Source organism: Triturus cristatus, chromosome 3_1 (assembly GCF_964204655.1).
Source record: "Triturus cristatus chromosome 3_1, aTriCri1.1, whole genome shotgun sequence".
Classification (NCBI taxonomy): domain Eukaryota; kingdom Metazoa; phylum Chordata; class Amphibia; order Caudata; family Salamandridae; genus Triturus; species Triturus cristatus.
In genome coordinates this window covers 452,024,064-452,037,957 of record NC_140583.1, presented here as the reverse complement: position 1 = coordinate 452,037,957, position 13,894 = coordinate 452,024,064, and the positions used below count along the sequence as shown (strand labels likewise).

The 13,894-nt window shown below is 48.2% G+C and overlaps 1 protein-coding gene across 1 annotated transcript in view; it reads left to right on the top strand.

Moving 5' to 3' along the window:
• The window catches only part of SLC27A2 (solute carrier family 27 member 2), a 426,278-nt gene that overhangs the window by 103,829 nt on the left and 308,555 nt on the right, over positions 1 to 13,894 (top strand). The gene's annotated exons all lie outside the window — the stretch shown is intronic.

The following is a 13,894-nucleotide window of genomic DNA, read 5'->3' as shown; positions in this document are numbered from 1 at the left end:
CCGAGGACTAGATGGGGGATCGCCCCATAACACATATATCTGGGACTTGGACCAGTTTATGCTGCATCCAGAGTGGGCACCAAAAATATGAAAGACATGGCGCACCCGTCGTAGAGATCTCGCTGGAGAGGCCAGATATAGGAGAATATCATCAGCGTATAACGAGATGCGAACCTCGTGGTCCGCTGTCCATTTAAGCCCCCGTATCCCCGGACATACCCGGACCCAAACAGCCAGTGGCTCCAAGACTAGGGCGAAGAGTAATGGAGACAAAGGAGAACCCTGTCTCGTGCACCAGCGGAGAATGAAAGTGGCAGAGCGATGATTATTAACGACGACATGCGCAGTGGGTTGTGTATATAGTAGCTTAATCCAGCGTATCAACTTAGGTCCGAACCCCATGTGGGCCAACACAGCGAAGAGAAAGTCTCATTCTATGGTATCAAACACCATGGGGCATCTAAAGATAGTAGGACCGCGTCTTCCTCCATGGTATTAATCCTACCGAGGGCCCATGCACCCATCGCAGATTCCGAGCTGTGTTTCTCACCGGCATGAATCCGGACTGATCCGGATGATCCAAGTTGGTAATATAAGGGAGGAGTCGATTGGCCAGGAGTTTGGCCAGGATCTTAGCCTCGACTGTCAGCAGGGAGATGGGGCGATGTGATTTACAATCTTCAACCGACTTGTTTGGTTTATGAATGACTACTATAGCATCCGTGCGGATATCTGCCGGGAGGAGTCCCGATGTAAAACATTCATTATATAGATTCAACAAATGAGGCGCTAATAATGTCGTCATGGGTTTAAAAAGCTCAACGGGAAGCCTATTGGGACCCATCACCTTGCCGGATCAGACATCTTGTATGGCCTTTTGAATCTCCATACCCGTGATGTCCACCTCTAGTGCCTCCCTGTCCTGTGGGGAGATGCTGACCACATCCATAGTGGCTACGATGTCGGCGGACATCAGGGCTTGAGATGTCTGCAAACTTGTATAAACCTCCTCATAATACGCTGCAAAGGTGTCAGCAATTAGTTGAGGGTCAGTGAGAAATGTACCTTCTGGGCTGGCTATCGTGAGCACCCATCTGGCAGCCTGCTCCTTGCATTCTAGCCAGGAGCTTGCCTGTTTGCTCACCCTGCTCTTAGGTCCTATGTCGGGAAGACAAAGAACCCGTCATGGCCTCCTCCAAAAGAAGCTGTCCATAATCCTGTCTCTTGATTGTAAGGCTATGCTGAGCAGCTGGGTTGGGGTCTCGCGCAACCGACTCCTCCAGATCCGATATATCCCCTTCCAGCTCAGCCACTTGCTTAGATCGTTCAGCCCTGTGTCCCACCGTTAATGACAAAGCCCTGCCCTTTATGATTGCTCCAAAAGTTCCCCATAGTGTCACTGCCGAGTCAACGGAGCCCACATTTTCGGCAAAATAATATTCAGTATCCTTACGGAGAGCCTCTTTGAGATGCAGTATTTTTAACGCCCACGGCTGTATAGTAATAATACCAGGGCGTCTTGCCCGTTGTATTTCAAAAGTCGTGAAGACGGGGGCGTGGTCGGAGGTCCCACGAGCCAGGCAATTGGAGCTTGTGAAGGCGTAGATATCCTGAGTGTGTGTGAATATGTAGTCTATCCGAGATTGGCTACCATGTGCCCCTGATTGAAATGTGAAGCGTGTGTGCAGCGGGTTAAACCACCTCCAAATGTCCACAACCCCCAGGGCGTTAGCGAACTCATATAGATGCGAGCCTCTCGGCGGGTCCTCCCGGGGCATGAGACAGTCCTGAGAACCATCCATTGTAAGGTTATAATCTCCTCCCAACACTAACACCCCCAATGGCAATTCCAACAGTAGGGTACCTACGTCACATAACATCAGTCGTTGTAACTCTGGGGGGGCATATACAGAGACAACATTGAGGACCCGTCCCTCCCATGAGCCCGTGACTGCTGAGTACTTACCCTGAGCGTCTGTCCAGGTGTTATGGATGATATAGGGACAGCCCTTCCGGAGGAGAATTCCCACCCCCCTGGAGCCCAAGGTGAATCCGGAGTGAACCACCATTCGATAACCTTTTCTATTCAGGGTCCTACAGGAGTTTCCAACTAAATGCGTCTCCTGCAGCATCACCATGTCAAGCTCATGTCGCTTAATATATTGTAATACAATACCCACTTAATCTTGTCCCCAAGGCCATTAACATTCCCCGTGGACAAATTGAGTGTTAAGCCAGGAGTCATCAAATCAAGTAAGTGGAAAAAGAGTAAAGCCAGTGGAACTCGCTTGTCAGGGGGTCTCCGGGGTCCCCTTCCACCACAGAATAGAGTATTGTAGAGTGCCAGAAGCAGCTTAATTGAATGTTATACGTACTAATAACAGCAAAACCAATTGTGAGACTGGAGAACCCAGCATTGTAGCGTACCGATACAGAACACAAAAGAAACATAATTAACAACCCCCCCTTCCCAGAACGAACCCCCCCACCCTGCATCCCTGCATAACGGGCCTTGAACCACCCGCCACCCCCAACTTGCAGAGCACCTCTCGCCCACCCGTATCAACTTCGGGAACATTTACAACCCCACTCCCTGGGGCATAAAATAATAGGTCAGATAGCTAGCCCCGACACAAAAACTCCGAGGGTGAATTGCACTTCAGTGAAGTTCAAAATACATAGGATAAGTAACTTGAAAGGCCTAAAAGCCAGATATCACCGGATATCAGAGGATCAAAGACATACCAGTATATCCATCAGGCAACCCAAAAAGAAAACCATAGCAGGAATACAACACTTAGCCCTAACAGGTCACGAGAGACAGAAAAAAAGCACCATTCAGACCAATTGCTCATTATCATCCCGTAGGGCTTTGGGAACCCGACTCAGAGGGAGGCGGGGACCGTCGTTGCTGACGCCACTCATCAGTACCTCCGGTTATCGGTGTTGATTTGTGCAATTTCTTGCCAACTGCACGCCAGCCATCAAGCCAGTCCCAGACATCCTTAGGACCAGTGAAAAACCACAATTTACCATCCAATTTAATTCGGAGTTTCGCTGGGAATAACATGGCATATTTGATCTCTTGGTCTCTGAGAGCTCGTTTCACTTCCAGGAAACTCCGGCGTTGTTTCTGGACCCTTAAGGTGAAGTCCGGAAAGAATGATACTTTACTGTTTTCAACTGTCAATGGGGGGGCCACTCTCGCAGTCTGCAGGATCATGTCGCGGTTGTGATAATTGAATACTCGAGCAAGAAGCGGACGGGGGGGGGGCTCCCGGTCTCGGCCTACTCCCTGGCACATGATGGGTTCTCGCTCAATGGAAAAACACTTGGATAGGCCTCTTGGTTGGAGATGCTGCAGGATGAGCTCCTTGACAAAGAGATCGGCAGCTGGCCCCTCCGCCCGTTCCGGAACGCCTATGTTTTGGACATTATTGCTCCTCATTCTACCTTCGTACTTGTCGAGTTGTATGGCCATCGCCTCGTAGGAGGTGCGCAGGTCGGTAACCTGCTTTTTAAGGAGGGTTGTATCAGTTACCAGTTTTGTAGCTGTGCTTTCAATAGTATTCACATAATCAGCCATTTTTCTCATGTCTTTCCTCATTAGGGCCACTTCCGTGGCGACAGTATCAATTCGGTTCTCAAGAGAGGTTCTCACAGTGGTAATCGCCGCTAGGAGGTCTTTGTTGGAAGTCTCTGAGTCCTCACCATGGGCAACGACTATGACTGGTCTTTCCTCCTGAGCCTTTTGCCATGCGAACTTTTCCAGCGTGGCCTGCGTTGCAGTTTGCTCGCTGCGGCCCATTGCCATACCAGCTCCGTGGGAGGGGTGACGATGCAGGGCTAGGAAGCAGCAGCTACTCACCGCCACTTGCCGTGGTGACACCCACTCGGCCTGTCGGTTTTGGCACATGGCTCCCCAGCCCTGCGCCTATGAAGCCCTGGTAAGCACCCCTCAGTCGCAACCGGGGGCACAGGTCACTTGCCATGAGGCTCTGTTCGGGGGAACTCTGTTGCGATACGCGGCTCACTGGGCCAATAAACCTCTGTCCGTCAAGCCCAAGGGTATCCACAAGTGTTCCAGTTTCAGGGCAATGCACCAGCCAGGATAGTCCTGCACATCTTCCCCTTTGCGTTATACAATGGCCGCCTGCGTAGCTCCTTTAACCCCTTTCCAGATCAGAGACGCCTAGGGGCCTCACCGGTAATTCACTATTGGGCCACAAGACTCAACAAGCAGCTAGTAGATCGGCGGCCCCCACCGGGAGCCCAGTGCTGCATGCGGAGTATCGTGTGATTCAGAGCAGCCTTGCAATACTCTGGGGCTTTGTCAGTGCTGGAGCAGGCCTCCTCGCAGAAGGTGACGACCGCCCAGCAGATCGCCCCCAAATGTGCCGTGAGATTCAGGATAAGAGTCTTTCCTGGCGCTGGGGGGCTGCGTGGGAGGGCCTGCCGGGTCTGTAGCCTCACGGCTCGATGGATATGCAGCATCCCAAGAGGGGCAGCAGAAATCCGAGTCGGGTTATTTCCCCCATCCCTGCATTCACGAACCTGCCGTAGTGCTCCGTTGATAGGTGCCGAATCATCGCACTCCATTCAGGTTGAGGGGGCCGCTTGATCGCCCCCTCTGACACTCTTGCGGGCCAGGCCTCAGCCGCGGTGTCACGTCGCGCTCCTATGCCGCACAGCGACACTTCCTGCCGGCGTGGCCGCGTCTGGTGGAGCCGGTGTTTGGAGCGGTTCTCCACTGGAACTTGCGATTGACCCCGAATTTTGTCCGCACCTTGGGCAGCAGCAACGGCAGTCAGGGAGCCCCTTGGGGAAAAGATCAGGCCGAGGTAAATGGATTTACATGGATATTTCAGGAGTGGCGCAGCGGAGCTCGGCTACCGTGTGGCCATTCCCGTCGGCAGTTGGCCACGCCCTGTACCTTCCCTCCTTGACCTGGTGAAGTGTCACGGTTTCACTGTGGGTGGACACAACTCACACTAGATGCCATCTGCATCTCCGTGGTGGTTGCTTATTGTCTAGGAATGGGCAAGAGCCTTTAGAGCCATTGCCTATTCCCCACACACATCCTTGAGGATACCTCCTCAGTCGCACAATAAACAGGACATTAATTTGCTTTATAGTACCCATGGAGGTAAATTGTGGGCAGCAGAGGCTATGTGGAGACTGAGGTAGAGTTATTCTTAGAAAGGCCCATTAGAAGTGCAAACTACAAGACTGAAACTACAATTCTTTTAGGTCTTTGGGTTCCATGAGAAACAAGTTCTGTGAGTTTCATAAGAGGGGCAAGATCTTGGTGGACATTTTGAAGGCCTCTGTATTACACTGTGCCCATTGCTGATTGGCTTGCTAAGATATAAAGTTCTGATGGGTTCTTCTAACCACTGATGTTTCACCTTTTTAAATTCCCCCATGTGTCAGACTGGTTCGGGAAACTCAAAAGCAGTACTCCTGCGTACTGGTAGGTGGTGCCATGTAGCTCCCCATTGACGTCATTCTGCCCCGTAAGTACAGAGCGTGGCTGCTACAAAGTGCCAACCAGGTGTTTCTTTTTACCAGTGTTCAATGCTATTTCCCAAAACAACAGGATTTAAACCTTGTAGGGACTGTTGCAAACATATGTCTCTGACAGATACCCACAAAGTAGGCCTGTGGTGCCTGAGGTCAGAACACAACTCTAGGGCCTCGTGCACCAATGAACCCGAAGGATATACAGGACTGCAAGGCAAAACTGGACATTGCCAAACTGGAGGTTGAAAGGAAGGTTCTGTTTTTGCTCCTGAAGTTGTTCTTGTGGGAGATCCTCACCGGGTTTGAAGTCTTCAGATAAGTCAAAGAAGTTGCACAAAAATTTCAAACATGAATTCACCCTTTCTTGCCCACTCTTGAACTCCATAAGGGGTGCAAGGGCATCGATGCGCCACTTGGTCTCGCTCCTGCACTCCTAAAGAGGCAATTCCAAAACTGGTCCTTATGTAACTGGAGTTTGCTGGTCTGTCAGCAATACTGCTGCAAATTGAGGCCTTTAAGGAGGCCATGCTGTGCATATTTGGCATGCTTTCGGTGCCCGGTGTTGCGCCTTTGGGTCGCAAGGATTCACAGAGGACTCCAGCAGTGATCATGCCGCTAGGTTAGCAATCAGTGCCATCTGTGCCTCTTGAACCTGTTTCATTTCCCGCACAGACCTCGGTAATGACTTTGGTTCCCGCACTACTCCATGCACCAGTTCCCTTGACATCAACATAATGGCGATGCTGCTGGCGGAGGATCACACATGTTGGTCTCTGATTCCGAAACTGGCTATGTCTCAACCTCGACCCTGACCATCTGACTCGTTGCTTTTACCGCATGGCAGAGCTCATACATTACACCAACTCTTTGGTTATTATTCGGAAAATAATGACAGCTATGATGAAGGGGATAAATTAGACGCACAGTATGAAGAGCACAAATGTTATGCAGAATTGCAGGATGCCAGTGATCTAGACATCTTCCAAGACACCAAATTTGTTTTTTCCTCTAGCCCTGCAACAGAGGAAAGTGACTATTTTGCCATTGTCATGTGAAACGCTGTAGAGGTCCTTGACCTGCAGCTCCCTACTATGGAAGTAAAAACCAACATCCTCACTGAGGTTCTCAAGCCTGGCCTGGCACCTGCTGACCATTTCATGCCCTTTAATGAAGGCCTTAGAAATACCCTCTTAGGCGTGTGGCCAAGACCATGCTCTGGGCTACCGGTCAAAAGGCAGGTATCCTGTCACCACAGACCAGCTCCAGGTGACTGTAACTTCCTGACTCAACATCCTATGCCGGAGAGTTTGGTAGAAGAGGTGTCCACCACCAGAGTAAATCCTAACCTCTTTTCTATCGCCCATCCTGACCTTGCATTTAAATTCATGGAGACCTTTGGCAAGTGCACGTTCTCTTCTGCTAGCCTTGGCTTATATTTCATTAGCAGCAGCTGCCTCCTGCGTTGCTGCACCCAATCTTTGTGGGACATTGCAGGTCAAATCCTACCAGCAGTTCCGGACAATCTACAGGTATTTTTATCCAACCCCATCCAGGAAGCCCTAATTGAAACAAAATTTGTTATTCAGTGTGGCCTGGACATAACTGGTTGCTTGGATCGGGCATCAACACAAATGTGGTGCTATAGCACCATGCGTGGACGAGGTCTACAGGCTTCTCAGGGGATCTCCAGGCATCCTTGATGTACATGCCATTTGATGTCTTTCACCTCCTTGGTGACAAAGCAGACTCGGGCCCGGGGGTGGGGGGGGTGTTTTTCAAAAGGTCACACCACAGCAAGTTTCTTGGGGCTCTCTGCCCTACTAGGTACTTTCCCCAACAGTTCATCCCTTTTCGAAGATATGCCAGGGGTTTTCAGTATCACCAGTGCTATGCCACACATCCAGCACAACAGACTTCTAGCCCCGTTTGTAGCCCAGGCCACTGCTCACAGAGATAACATTCATATCATCAGTTACAATGTGCAGCTCAAAGCTGCTTTAGTGTGTCCTTTTTGACACACCCTACAGGAGGCTGGATCAGATATTTCACCTATGGTAGCGAGGCATCACTTTGGAAACTTGGGTCCTAGTCAACCATGCCAAATGGCACATGCATCTATGCAGTGGGATCTAAAGTCCTAGTTGACCCAGCACCACGGGACTCCATTCAAGTTTTTGGGCCCAGCTGTAAATATGCAGTGGTGGCTGCTAGACCATGATTGGGCCAGTGGCTGACTCCTCTACTTACCACATCCAGAGTTGATGGTGGTGATGGATGCATCACTGCTGGCCTGGTGAAGGCATCTGGGAGAGACAGTGATCAGTGTACTCTGGTCTCAGGCAAAAACCCGCCTCCAAATCAATTTGTTTAAAATGCAGGCTATCCGGCCTTTCTACCAACCATCAAAGGAAGGCTAGTACAGATATTCAACATCACTGCCATGTGGTACTGCAACAAGTAGGTTAGAATGGGGTCCTGGGTCCCGTGCCAGGAGACTCTGTACCTCTGTAAGTGGCTGAGCCACCAGGGCATTTCTCTGGTTGTGGACCACGTGGTGGGATCTCTAAATACCAGACAGATAAACTCTTTGGTTAACTCCTAGGGGTTCATTTATGGCAGTTAAACCTGGATGTGGCACAGGGCAATTTTCAGCAATGGGAAGCACCCTGTGTAAGAAACGGTGTTATTAGTTGCGAGCCCCGGTAAAGTAATAAACACAATCCTTGTCAGTGTTGACCATAAAAAACACTAAATAAACCTTTGCTTAACCCTCTTGTAACTTGGTACAAAAGCAATCAGGCTTAAATTGGAGGCAAAGTTTAAAGTATTTATTCAGCAATCAAAGTATAATAAAGTGAAAACACGACACAAGAAAAATCCCAAACGAATGTAGTAAAATAGAGCACATTTTAATAATTAAGTTGACAACAAAACAACATAAATTCAACAAGTAGAATACATTTTCAAATTCTCAGGTGACTATTGCACCCAAAAACAATAATTGCCAATCGTGGTTATGTGGTCAAGCTGGACCGGGTCACAAGTTCAAGCTGACTGCGATGGAGGGGCCAAGTACATCCTGGTGAAGAGTTTACCTGCTCACGAAGTCTATTTTCATGCAAAGAGCCTCAGCAGGAGCTTGTGCGAAGTGCAGGACACCATCTGAGCTTGGCGTCGGAAGGGGGGTGAGACGCGGGCGTTAATGCTGACAGCAAGTGCAGGACTCAGTCCGATCTTCACGTTGGCGGGAGACACGGGCAGTCGTTCACAGTTACCCTGGATCCTAGAGGGCTTGATGGTAGCTTTGGACATGCAGGTCATGAGAACTTCTGAATTTTCATCTGGAGGCCAGTTCTTGTAATTTTGAAGTATAAGAAGTACACTCTGACACTGACACCAGCCAAGGTTCCAGGGAGGCACCTTTTGGAGATCAGGGCTCACTCCCACAGGGGCCAGCAACATGGCTCAAGCGCTGGTTAGCTGTACAGTTGCAGGGATGCCTCTAGAAGCTTGTTGTGTCACTGTTCCAGAAACAGATCAGCCAACTGACCTTTGGCGCCACTTTTGATTCTCTTCTGGGGAATCCTGATTAATAGTCATAAGCACTGAATAGTCTCGCCGACGGGTGGAGACCCCAGAGCACATATAAAATACATGTATGTATACATCAATCTAAAAAATCATTTACACTCGCAACAATCGCACCCTATAAACAGGTAAAGACATCCAAATTTTATTTTCATTTTAAAAACAAAGCATTTAATTTCATATAACTCACCACAGATTACTGTTGACAATATCAGACCTTTCACAAGCTTTCTTTAAAAGAAAAATAAATGAAGGACAGAAATTGCCAATATGCTGCAAGTGATACATTCAGCTAATACCACTTGCACTGTGCCTTTAAGAACCTCACAGTACCCTCAGTATCCCATTATGCCCCACAGGTGACAGGTCAGTTCATTTGACCTGGACAATATCGGAAAGCAGGATCCTGGGGCCCTGTGTTCTGCATCTTTTAACAAATATCCAGAGATAAGATTTATTTAAACTTGTTTTCAGGTTTTTACTCAATGTCCTTTTGAGACTTGAGTAATTTATCACTTTTTTTCTAACTAAAAGAGGTGATTTTCCTGTCAGAATGCCTTCTCTTTTTGTGAAGTGCCTATCCTGTGGGAAGAAGATGACTCCAACAGATCCACATAGGGTTCTATCCACTGCCTTCCAGAAGATCATCATCCTAATTCATGCTGACACAGTAAAAAATTATCCAGAAGAACATTGCGAGATAGAGAAAAAATCAAACATCATGGACTATAGGAGAAACAGCAAGGAAAACAACAGAAGACTGCTGGTTCCTCAAGAAGCCATGGTGAAGGTCAGTCTATCACCAGAACACTTTCCTCCCCTTCCAAGTACTCTCCTAGAGAAAGATCCAAGGAAAGAAGGCATCAAGGGAAGAGATATTGGCCTCGGTCGTCATAGAGGAGTATGACGTTGAGGACAATGACCTAGAGTAACCTGCCTAACTGTTCGCCATTGACAGGTATTCCATTGAAATCGAGGCACCATTCAGCATCAGACAGTTGATCGATGTCAAGGCACGTGTCAACAAAGAGAACCCCTCTGTCGATGTCAAGACCTCTACCATTGATGTTAAGTCCCCGTCCATCGATGACATCACCAAAGGTCAATGTTGAGGCATCAACTGTTGACATCAAAGACACCTCCTTCAGGAACAAATCAACTCCCATTGAGGTTGAGACTTCCTCCATCTACGTCAAAGGCACAACCAAGTATGATGTCGAAGCAGCCACCTTCATCAAAGACTCCGCCACCTGCAGCAAAGTATCTTCCATTGACATGGAGTCTTCCTCCGATCACATCGAATACTTCACTGTCGCATCAGTCACGGTCAAGACCAACATCTGTGACATCAAGATATAGATCTCCATCAATCCAACTGTCATCAAGATGGTTTCAAAGCTTAAATAAGTGGAGAAGTGGTACTCTTTGTTCAGATTATTCTCGAACATATTCGCCCTCAAGGAAAGCACTGGAAAAGTCACTTCTGCTCTGTCTCCTGCCTGGCAGACATCCCCTCCTAGCAGACCGTGATCACCAAGGTGAAGGCATCAAACTTGCTCTAGATCTAGAAGAACATATACTGCAAGATCTACCTCTTCTCATTCAAGACAATCAGGTAGAAGATCAGCAAGGTGTGAATTTCACCATAGGAGCAATTCGCCTTCAACTCCCTCAATATCTTCTATAAAGGATTACTCTCTTCCCTACTGGAAACTCCTCCAGCTAGAGTTTCTCCAGTAGAGAATCTCCACCTTTTATGATGTATTAGTGAGGGGGGATAAGAAATTGAACATTAAGATGCCCATCAAAATTACTTCGACTTCAGTCATGTTTAAGACTTTACATCAAAGAACCTCTTCTAGACCAGCTATGTAGCTATTCTTGATTCCTGCCTCGATTAGGTCTGTTTCTTCCAGATTTCTCAAGACGTACAAACCACTGGATCAGGACCCCCTAAATATTAAAGCAAGATCCTACTCTAGATTAATTGATTGTAGCTGCTGCTAAAAAATCACATACAGTTGCTCCTACTTCTAATGCCAGACAAAGAGAACAAAAGAATAGACTTCTTGGGAAGAAAAATGTGCCAAGCGTCTACCACAATTATGAAGGCAGCAAGTGCAACAGATCTCTTGGGAAGATATGATTATTACCTGCTGGACTCTTTACAGAAATACACTGACAGGCTTCCCAATAAAGATAGACAAGACTTTCAAGAGGTCCTTAATGAAGGAATGCTAGTCACAAATGAAATCATTGTTGCAGTAGCAGATTCATCTGATTTGGCAGTGCATGAGTACCGCCATGGCATCGCCACAAGACACAGCTCTTGGTTGAGACTGAGCAGCCTAAAACCTTAACCATAAGAGAGGACTGCTAATTCACCATTCTCAGGCTCAATGTGGATGATGAAATGTCGCAAAAAAGTCGGAAATGGACACTTTAAAAGCAGTGGGCCTGGAGAACAGGAAAGTGTTGGGAAGGCGATGCAGGCCTTATGCAATTGTTATTTCCCTCAGAGGGTTCAAACCCCGATCGTACAGAAACATTGAAAGGTTTTATGATTTGTGGTAGGCTCCAAGCATCTACAATTCACAATTCCTCCATTTGGGCTAAAGTCAGCACCCAGGATGTTTTGAAATCCATGGATGTTGTAGCAGCACATCACAGAAAAAAAAAATATTTGTCTATCCTATCTAGACAATTGGTTAATAAAGAGTCCATCCTCAGAAACAACTCAAAAGCATTTTCAGATATGTCTAAACATGTTCTTACTACTGGGTCTTCAAGTCAACATAGACAAATCAATAGTGCATCATCTCCAAAAGATACACTATCTGGGTGCTTTTCTGGATGTACACGTTGCAAGAGAAGAGACTGTTATCTATCTGCCTGAAACGTCTCACTCTCTTGCAAACTGCTCATCCTTCAGCTCAACAGATGTCATCCCTAGTGGTTTAAAGGGCATCTTGCCTATTCCAGCTACCTATGCCAGACTTCATGTGAGACCACCGCAGCAGTGTCTGGAGGATCAGTGGAAGCAGTCCCCAAACAGCTGGGAACAGGAACTAACTTTGTCATAGTCGGCATTCCAGTCTCTTCTATGGTGCTGTAAGTTGATAAAGTGGGAATCCCCTTCCATCAGGATCTCCCAACACAAGTTCTAGTCACAGATGCTTCCCTCCAAGGATGGGGTGCTCAAATGTCTTACCATAACAATCTCATGTAACTGAGAGCGGTCTACCTAGTATTGAAGTCCTTCTTTCCTGCGATAAAGACGAACTCACTGTAAGTTCAAACAGACAGAATACTACCACAATGTATTACATGAACAATCATGGGGGGCCAAGAGCTGTGGCCTGGCAAGATGGCCGTGTAGACACATCTACCGGCAGTCCTGTCAACAAGACCTGAATCAGTCAGTATCCTGAAGCCCCTTGTAGCGATACCCAACAGAACAGCAGAATAAAATCCCAGAGATAGGCGGGGCTCTCCATGTGGCCGACAAGAAAGGAGCGTGCATTGGGCTCCAGTGTAACACGGCATGGCGGCGACATTTTAAGTGCCTTGAGAAGGGCAGAGCGGAGAAACCTCACAGGGGCACTCCGCTTAACATCTACTGACGCCGAGAGGTCGGCTAGGGGCCAGACCCACTGGTGAAGAGACCTGCTGCTATAATGGCCAGCTGGCCACTCACCTGTACCTCCCGACGAGTTGCTAGGTGGCAGAATGTTTTAATGTTGAAAGGGCGCACAACGCACTGGTCCTCCTGCCTAGAGCTGGAGCTCCACCTAGGGCTATCATTGCCTGGCTTTTCAACCACCGGGATCGGGACGCTATTCTGCAAGCCACACACACCAAAAGACCTTTGCTCTATGAAGGCCACCCATCTCAATCTATCCTGATTACACACTACGGCTCCAGGATCAATGGAAAATGTTCCTCAAGGTCAAATGACGACTCCGGGACCTTATTCTAAAATACAGCCTTCTCTTCCCTGCTATACTACGAGTTGAATACAAGGGAAAAGCCCTTTCATTTTTTTTAGCAGCAGAGGTAAGCGACTGGCTGGATTCCCTGGAACAGTTGGGTGCCTGTCTGGTGCCCTCAACGACGTCCTCCACTTCGACAGGGTCGGGCAGATCTGCCCGTGAACAGAGACAACTGCAGCAATGAAAAGCCCAGAAAAGAAGGGAGCCTGGGACAGATCTGGGTTTGCCCAGATGGGACGTTGCAAGCCTCAGAGACTGTGCTAGACTCGGACGGAGCAACTCAGGACCAGGTGGTTGGTCCTTAATCACCTGAAGGTGCAGACAGTTAGCGTGGTGACACATGGCCATTGTGGATAGGCCCAGATAAGTGAGAGGCTAGGACTTGAGGTCAATGGCAGGGGTGCTGGACTGTTATGGAGGAGAGGCAGTTGCGGGGGTAGCTATGTAAGAGGCTTCAGCCTTTACATGTAAGGAACATTGCCAAAAGGGAGCTTGCTACTCCCCCCTAGAGGTTGATAACTTGGTGGGGAGCTGGAGGCTTCGGCTTCGCACTTCACCAGATAATCATCCACTAGTGTAGCATTAAGCTTGGGGGAAATATTTGAAATAATCACAAACTGACAACCATGATAATGTGGATGTTCGTTTTCTTTTGTTTGGGGTTTAGTGGGGTCATGGGGCGGCACATGGGATTCCTCGCTCTCTATGATAGTGGGGTGGAAGGGGTAGCGGTACTGCCCAAGGGCAGAGGGGATGTTGGATTTGTGTACGAGGTACCTGTATTGAAAAGG